At 38.5% G+C, this 9907-nt stretch overlaps 1 long non-coding RNA gene across 1 annotated transcript; it reads left to right on the top strand.

Annotated features, from left to right (window-relative positions):
- Positions 1–6073: 6073 nt before the first annotated feature.
- Positions 6074–8360, top strand: LOC134484150 (uncharacterized). Its single transcript, XR_010061554.1, has 2 exons — positions 6074–6170; positions 8217–8360. It is a non-coding gene; the product is annotated as an uncharacterized LOC134484150 (long non-coding RNA).
- The last annotated feature ends 1547 nt before the right edge of the window (positions 8361–9907 follow it).

Raw genomic sequence — 9907 nt, 5'->3', positions numbered from 1 at the left:
AAAGCAAAAGGATATACCTTCTTCTCAGCTCCTCATGGTACTTTCTCCAAAATTGACCATATAGTTGGTCAAAAAACGGGCCTCAACAGGTACAGAAAGATAGAAATAATCCCATGCATGCTATCAGACCACCACGGCCTAAAACTGATCTTCAATAACAATAAGGGAAGAATGCCCAAATATACGTGGAAATTGAACAATGCTCTACTCAATGATAACCTAGTCAAGGAAGAAATAAAGAAAGAAATTAAAAAGTTTCTAGAATTTAATGAAAATGAAGGTACAACATACCCAAACTTATGGGACACAATGAAAGCTGTGCTAACAGGAAAACTCATAGCGCTGTGTGCCTGCAGAAAGAAACAGGAAAGAGCATATGTCAGCAGCTTGACAGCATACCTAAAAGCTCTAGAGCAAAAAGAAGCAAATACACCCAGGAGGAATAGAAGGCAGGAAATAATCAAACTCAGAGCTGAAATCAACCAAGTAGAAACAAAAAGGATGATAGAAAGAATCAACACAACCAAAAGTTGGTTCTTTGAGAAAATCAACAAGATAGATAAACCCTTAGCCAGACTAACGAGAGGACCCAGAGAGTGTGTCCAAATTAACAAAATCAGAAATGAAAAGGGAGACATAACTACAGATTCAGAGGAAATTCAAAAAATCATCAGATCTTACTATAAAAGCCTATATTCAACAAAACTTGAAAATCTACAGGAAATGGACAGTTTCCTAGACAAATACCAGGTACCGAAGTTAAATCAGGCACAGATAAACCAGGTAAACAACCCCATAACTCCTAAGGAAATAGAAGCAGTCATTAAAGGTCTCCCAACCAAAAAGAGCCCAGGTCCAGACGGGTTTAGTGCAGAATTCTATCAAACCTTCATAGAAGACCTCATACCAATATTATCCAAACTATTCCACAAAATTGAAACAGATGGATCACTCCCGAATTCCTTCTATGAAGCCACAATTACTCTTATACATAAACCACACAAAGACCCAACAAAGAAAGAGAACTTCAGACCAATTTCCCTTATGAATATCGACGCAAAAATACTCAATAAAATTCTGGCAAACCGAATCCAAGAGCACATCAAAACAATCATCCACCATGATCCAGGCATGCAGGGATGGTTTAATATACGGAAAACAATCAACATGATCCATTATATAAACAAACTGAAAGAACAAAACCACATGATCATTTCATTAGATGCTGAGAAAGCATTTGACAAAATTCAACACCCCTTCATGAAAAAAGTCCTGGAAAGAATAGGAATTCAAGGCCCATACCTAAACATAGTAAAAGCCATATACAGCAAACCAGTTGCTAACATTAAACTAAATGGAGAGAAACTTGAAGCAATCCCACTAAAATCAGGGACTAGACAAGGCTGCCCACTCTCTCCCTACTTATTCAATATAGTTCTTGAAGTTCTAGACAGAGCAATCAGACAAAAAAGGAGGTCAAGGGGATACAGATCGGAAAAGAAGAGGTCAAAATATCACTATTTGCAGATGATATGATAGTATATTTAAGTGATCCCAAAAGTTCCACCAGAGAACTACTAAGGCTGATAAACAACTTCAGCAAAGTGGCTGGGTATAAAATTAACTCAAATAAACCAGTAGCCTTCCTCTACACAAAAGAGAAACAAGCCGAGAAAGAAATTAGGGAAACGACACCCTTCATAATAGACCCAAATAATATAAAGTACCTCGGTGTGACTTTAACCAAGCAAGTAAAAGATCTGTACAATAAGAACTTCAAGACACTGAAGAAAGAAATTGAAGAAGACCTCAGAAGTTGGAAAGATCTCCCATGCTCATGGATTGGCAGGATTAATATAGTAAAAATGGCCATTTTACCAAAAGCGATCTACAGATTCAATGCAATCCCCATCAAAATACCAATCCAATTCTTCAAAGAGTTAGACAGAACAATTTGCAAATTCATCTGGAATAACAAAAAACCCAGGATAGCTAAAACTATCCTCAACAATAAAAGGACTTCAGCGGGTATCACTATCCCTGAACTCAGGCAGTATTACAGAGCAATAGTGAGAAAAACTGCATGGTATTGGTACAGAGACAGACAGATAGACCAATGGAATAGAATTGAAGACCCAGAAATGAACCCACACACCTATGGGCACCTGATTTTTGACAAAGGTGCCGAAACCATTCAATGGAAAAAAGATAGCATTTTCAGCAAATGGTGCTGGTTCAACTGGAGGTCAACATGTAGAAGAATGCAGATTGATCCATGCTTATCACCCTGTACAAAGCTTAAGTCCAAGTGGATCAAGGACCTCCACATTAAACCTGATACACTCAAACTAATAGAAGAAAAACTAGGGAAGCATCTGGAACACATGGGCACTGGAAAAAATTTCCTGAACAAAACACTAATGGCTTATGCTCTAAAATCAAGAATCGACAAATGGGATCTCATAAAACTGCAAACCTTCTGTAAGGCAAAGGACACTGTGGTTAGGACAAAACGGCAACCAACAGATTGGGAAAAGATCTTTACCAATCCTACAACAGATAGAGGCCTTATATCCAAAATATACAAAGAACTCAAGAAGTTAGACTGCAGGGAGACAAATAACCCTATTAAAAATGGGGTTCAGAGCTAAACAAAGAATTCACAGCTGAGGAATGCTGAATAGCTGAGAAACACCTAAAGAAATGTTCAACATCTTTAGTCATAAGGGAAATGCAAATCAAAACAACCCTGAGATTTCACCTCACACCAGTGAGAATGGCTAAGATCAAAAACTCAGGTGACAGCAGATGCTGGCAAGGATGTGGAGAAAGAGGAACACTCCTCCATTGTTGGTGGGGTTGCAGACTGGTACAACCATTCTGGAAATCAGTCTGGAGGTTCCTCAGAAAATTGGACATTGAACTGCCTGAGGATCCAGCTATACCACTCTTGGGCATATACCCAAAAGATGCCCCAACATATAAAAAAGACACGTGCTCCACTATGTTCATCGCAGCCTTATTTATAATAGACAGAAGCTGGAAAGAACCCAGATGCCCTTCAACAGAGGAATGGATACAGAAAATGTGGTACATCTACACAATGGAATATTACTCAGCTATCAAAAACAACGACTTTATGAAATTCGTAGGCAAATGGTTGGAACTGGAAAATATCATCCTGAGTGAGCTAACCCAATCACAGAAAGACATACATGGTATGCACTCACTGATAAGTGGCTATTAGCCCAAATGCTTGAATTACCCTAGATCCCTAGAACAAATGAAACTCAAGACGGATGATCAAAATGTGAATGCTTCACTCCTTCTTTAAATGAGGAAAAAGAATACCCTTGGCAGGGAAGGGAGAGGCAAAGATTAAAACAGAGACTGAAGGAACACCCATTCAGAGCCTGCCCCACATGTGGCCCATACATATACAGCCACCCAATTAGACAAGATGGATGAAGCAAAGAAGTGCAGACCGACAGGAGCCGGATGTAGATCGCTCCTGAGAGACACAGCCAGAATACAGCAAATACAGAGGCGAATGCCAGCAGCAAACCACTGAACTGAGAATAGGTCCCCCGTTGAAGGAATCAGAGAAAGAACTGGAAAAGCTTGAAGGGGCTCGAGACCCCATATGTACAGCAATGCCAAGCAACCAGAGCTTCCAGGGACTAAGCCACTACCTAAAGACTATACATGGACTGACCCTGGACTCTGACCCCATAGGTAGCAATGAATATCCTAGTAAGAGCACCAGTGGAAGGGGAAGCCCTGGGTCCTGCTAAGACTGAACCCCCAGTGAACTAGACTGTTGGGGGGAGGGCGGCAATGGGGGGAGGGTTGGGAGGGGAACACCCATAAGGAAGGGGAGGGGGGAGGGGGATGTTTGCCCGGAAACCAAAGAATTATTATTAAGTATTAAATAAATTTTAAAAAAGAAATAAAAAGAAAGAAAAAACAAGAAATACTGATAAAAGAACAAGGGCCTTTGAGCAAAGGCCAGAGACCAGTGGAACCAGGTGTATTTAAGAAACCACCAGTCTGTAGTAATTTTTTGTTTTGTTTGATGCTGGGGATTGAATTTGGGGGCTCACATATGCAAGGCAAGCACTCTATAGCCATAAGAGGCCTAAAACCTCAGTCTACAGTTCCCTGTCCCTCCATTTCCTCTTTCCCCATTCACTGCTTCTCTTCTTTACTTCTGGATTTATTTTTGCTTTTGTTTTTGTTTTATTAAGACAGGGTCTTATTGTAGCCTACACTGGCCTCAAATTTAATACATAGTTTAGGATCTCCTAGAAGTCCAAATACTCCTCTATCTGTCCTTCAAGTGTTGTGCTAATAGGAACACACTACCAAGCCCAATTTTTAATTTCCTTTTTGAGATCAGGTCCTTCTCCCTATGGACTCTGGGATGGCTTTGAACTCAACGTGATCCTTCTTGCTCAGCCTCCAAATTTCAGGGAGTACATGAGCTACTATACTTAGCTACCTTCAGCTTTCTATGATATTATATGATATATCCTTGGAGATATAATATCTAAGCTCATAGAATTGTGATTCCAAAGCCATGGAAACACTGGTTTAAGCAGTTAATCCAGAATCAGATGTGATTGGCTATAATCCCAGAACTCCTGGTACTGAGGGCAGGGGGATTTCTATGATTTTGAGGCCAGCCTGGAGTACAGAGGGAAATCCTATTTCAAAACATCAAAAATAAATATATAGTTATAAAATAACTGGGCTAAGGGTGTAGATTAAATGCTAAAATGCTTACTTAGTACACAAGAGGCTCTCACCTCCACTTCTTACATGCTGGGATTACAGTTTTATGCAATGCTGTTGAAAATACAGAGGGCATTGTAGGTAGAGAAAAATCACTCCACCAACTGAGCATATTTAGGCTTATTTTCTAAGGTTTTTATTTTTGGTTTCTTGTAGTTTTATGTAGTTCAGACTGGTCTCAATCTTGCTATGCACTCAAGGCCAACATTAAACTCCTAATTGTCCAGACTTTACCTCTCAAGTATGCTATTACAGGCATGCACCACCACATCAGGCTCTGTCTTCCTTTTTCTAAACATAATTATAACAGAAATAGCAAGAGAATATAAAAAATGAAAAAAATTCCTAAATATAATCCATATCATATATTTTCTTTATTAACGAAATTTTTATTTTTGGGTACATGTATGCACATATGCATATGTATGTGGATGGATGTGTAAGACGGTATCAGATCCCCTGGAGCTGGAATTCCAGGAAGTTGTGAGCCACACAATGTGAGTACTGGAAAACAAACTCCTCTCCTGTGAAAGAGCAGCCAGTGCTCTTGACATCTGAGCCATCTCTTCAGCCTAATAGATTTTATACTTTTGTTTTCTTGTGTTGTACATTGTAACCCTGGCTGGTCTGGAATTCATAATGTATAATGAACTAAGTTCAAACCCATTGCAATCTTCCTGCATCAGCATCCTACATGGTAGAATTACAGGTGGGAACCACCATGACTATCTTCCAAATTTTATTGTATTTGATAGAAGAAAAGACTCACACACAATAAGCATCACTACAGAAGGAAAAACTATTCTTCATAGAATGATTCAGCAAGGTATGAAACAAAAGGCACCAACACCTTTTTGAGATGGGCTTGTATATTTATTACCATACAGCTGGGAATCTCAAGTTCAGATATAGTAAGACATGTGGGTCTAAGTATCGATTTTTCAGTGTGAGATTGATAGAATGGAGACTTCCAGGGATTTCAGAAATATGTCCTCTGTACCCAACTGAATATGCAGACTGTAGTAAGATGGGAAGTGTCTACCCCATGGACACTATCAAAGCAAGTCTTCATGGGAAGTTGCCACATTACCCCTTCCAGAAGAAAAGGAGTCAGGAGATGAGACATAAACTTAAGACTTTCTCCATTGTACACATGCCTGTTTACAGATGGAAGTTATTTCCCCTTTAACCAGGTTCCTCTTAGGATGTTGCTTAACTTCAAACCAATGATTGTGACATCACCTTCATTTCCCAGCAGCCAGACACAAACGGAATATGACAAAAATTTCCATTCGTGGCTTGTAGTGTCATTAATCAGCAATTAGGGGAAAGGCCATGAAGGGCAGAGAAAAACTAAGTACATTTAAACTGAAAAGGTACTTGAATTTGTCCTGACTAGCATGGATTGGGGGGGGGGTTATGATAGTCATTTGTTATATATGTATGTGTATACATGTGAGGGAGTGATGTTGTATATGCTGTGGTGTGTCTGCAGAGGTCAGAGGGCAACCTTCAGCAGTTGGCTCTCTTTTAGCTTTGTGAATTCCAGGGACTAAACTCAAATCAACAGGCTTGGTGGTAAGCACCTTTATCAATTGAGCCATTTCTCTGGCCCTATTTCTTTAGAAATAGGTTCTTCTTTAACTCAGGGTAGTCTTGACCTCTCTATAGAGTGATAATCTAGAACTTTTGATCCTACTTCCTTAACCAACAAAGAGCTGATATAATACAGGTGCTGTACTATACTTGTTTGACATGGCTCTGGGCATACCAAGCAATCACTCTACCAACTGAACTAGATCCCCGACCCAGGGATTAATTCTGGAGTTTCTCTTTAAAAAGGGAAAAAATCTGTTCTGCATAAACTAGTAAGTTTGTTTTGTGCTTATAACTTATAAAATACTTGAAATTGCCTCAGCCTTTAAAATGTTAAATTAATAAGCATACTTAAAGACAATCTTAAAGACAACTTAAAGACAATGGAATAAATAACTTGTAAGGAGCAGTTAGATAAAGGAGAATCAGACATCTAATTCCATAAAAACCATACTGCAGTTTAAAAATATGCCTTATTATATGGACATTATATGGAGCCTTTTAGGGTTCACCATCAAATTGAAAAGCACTAGTAATACACACACACACACACACACACACACACACACACACACACTTTCCTCCAATGTTGTAATATACATGCTTTCTCCACTGCCAGCATTCCTACTTCACAGTAATGATTACAACTGGTAAACCTACACTGCTACATCATCATTCAAAGTCAATAGTTGCATTAGGGTCACTCTGTGTTTTAGTTAGGTTTCTTTATTTGAGACAGAGTTTCATGTAGCAAAATTATGTGATTATAGTTCAGGATGACCTTGAACTTATGACCTTTCTAACTTTACCTTTCAATTGGTAGGATTACAGGTATGTACCACTATGCCAGGTCCATTATGATCATTCTTGGTATTGTACATTCTATGGCTTTGGAGAAATAAACAGTGAACTGTAGTCACCATTAATTGTCCGTACTGAGTAGTTTCAACACCCTAAATATCTCATATGTTTCATACTCCTTTCCTTGAAACCCTGGCCACAACAAATACTTTAGAATTACAAAAAATTGGAAATTTCATACCTGATTTCTCGTTCTATTCCCTCCAGACATATATCCTTCTTTTCCTTCCCACATTCATATCTTTAAACACCGCTCACCCCACTCACCCCTCACACATACATACACTCCAATTAGAGCTGATTCCATGTACAGGGGTGTGAGGCTATTTAACATAGGTAACCTATGAGTATTCACACCTCTGACAGAAACAATGATTTCCTTTCCCACAGCAGCTATTAATTGCCAATAGATCCTGGGCTAAGAATAGAGTTTCTTGAGTCCCTGCCCAAGCCAGCTCAGTCAGCCAAACAGTGTCTCAATGGAGGGAGTGAGGACTGAAAAGAAAAAGACAATTAGACAACATTATAATGGGATTCCAGCCAGTGCTGAGGCTGAAGCAAGTTTATTTTTCTCCAACCTACATTTATACCATTCTAAGTATATGCAAAGAATAAGATCAGTTCTAGGTCAAGGAACAAACAAAGCAATAAACAAAAATAGTCAAGGAGCAAACAAGACAATAAACAAAGTCCTGTGTTATTCAAGGATTTATCAAGATAATCAAGATCTTGAGCGTACTTCCTTTTCCTAACCCAATGTCAAATTCCTGCCTGAGCCTACTTCCATGTCCTGGCCCAACGACAAATTCTTGCCAAATTACTAGAAGTGGCACCAAGAGTTCTCCACATCTTCCCCTTTTTATTTCATAAACAAGACTGTGTCTCTCTTAGGTGGTTCTGAAAAGAATGGCTTCCTTTCCTGTTGTGGAATATGCATTGTCAAAAGTAATGCATTTCTGTTTCAGGTTGGTAAGGCTCTGTGAAGAATCTTACCTGTCATTGACTGCCAGCCTGCTAAATTAATGACTCTGACTGGGGATCCGTTTTTAGTTTCAAGCCATGCATTTTGGATGCCACCATGTTCATGTCATTAAAGGCAAGTTTTATCACAATGAGAAGGAATAAAAGTATTCCCAGGACAAGAAAGGCTAACATGATCAAGCTATATAAGCCATTCTTGACCAGAATGAAAATACTGACCTTAAATTATGAATAATGTTATCAGCAGTATCTGCAGCATTAAAACTCAGTGGAATATATATATATATATATATATATATATATATATTCCACCTTTCCCTTCCACTGCCATAGGCTTTTTAAATTCATAATCTCATCATGCAAAGTTAAAACATCTAAAGAGGTGTTAGAATTATGCCAAATACCCTGCAAGTGTATTTGAATTTTCTCTCAATTATAGTGACTATCTGTAAATTTTAGAAGTGACACCAATCCATTAGTATTTAGCATGACACTCAAGATGGCTTCTTACTCTTAAACTCTGAACCTCCCTTCTGATAATTTGAATAGTATCATAAATTCGTTGTTCCAAACACTTATCTAAATCCTCTTGAATACTCAGAGCATTAGTAACATTATTTGCTAAATTAACAAAAGTAGCTGTCTTAACTTCTTGTGTCAAAGCAATTACAGAAGCATTGGTGCTAGCTATTAATATAATCAAAGCTGCTATACCAGCAATAATCAATCCCACTACCCTCTTGTTCTGCTTAAAGCCATACTCACTTCTTCCAGCATTTGCAAGCTTTTTTTCTGAATACCAAGGTCCTGTAATACTCATACGCAATAAAACAAAAGTTGATTGATAGACTACCATAACAGAAATACCAGATTTCAATACATTAACACAATTAGAAATTATACAATCAACACAACTTACATTAAATACTGTAGAATAAATAATTTTAGCATGACTAATTAATAAAAGATCAGGAACCTTAACACATGCAGTAACACTTGCTGAAATCCAGATCCTATCATTGTTCTAAGTCCGGATCCTATCCCAATTTTATCCACTGCAAATGTAACTTCATACAAGGCGGTTGTCTATTTATGTCTCTGAAAACGTCCAGAACCAGCCCTCCAACTGATGATTGTCATTTCTTTTTTCCCAAATATTTGAATGGTTTCCAGTACAGCCCATGATTGAGTCAGAATAACATCACAATAAACGAAAGAGAAGGGTCAGTAGAACTTCTCCATTTGATTAATTTTTCTAAGGCGGTTTCCACAGTCTCCAAGTTCTCTGTCCCATAAGGTCTAAAAGCTTGAGGCAAGGCAGCTTGTCCAATCTGGGATATAGATCAATACAGCTTCTCTGTCACCACCATCAGGACACTAAGCAAGCTCACAGTCAGCATCATTGCTTGTCCCAGCATCAGCATGTATCACCAATCACTCCGGAAGTCACCATGCTCCTTCAGCATCCTGTGGGAAAAAAAAACAAAAACATGCCTTCTTCCCCATACTAATATCCAATTAAATCCATGCCATATGCCAGTAAGTGGATTGGATCCTTCCATTTCACCTAGGCATAAGTATGCCTAATTGTAGGGTGCTACAGACACTCAGCAAAGAGTTCCTTGGCATCTAGATTTAAAATTTTTAAGATAAAAAGATAATGATTTAAATAATT

The sequence above is a fragment of the Rattus norvegicus genome, chromosome X (genome assembly GCF_036323735.1).
Source record: "Rattus norvegicus strain BN/NHsdMcwi chromosome X, GRCr8, whole genome shotgun sequence".
In the NCBI taxonomy this organism is placed as follows: domain Eukaryota; kingdom Metazoa; phylum Chordata; class Mammalia; order Rodentia; family Muridae; genus Rattus; species Rattus norvegicus.
Note: the sequence above shows the minus strand (reverse complement) of the source record. Positions and strands in the feature narration are given on the sequence as shown.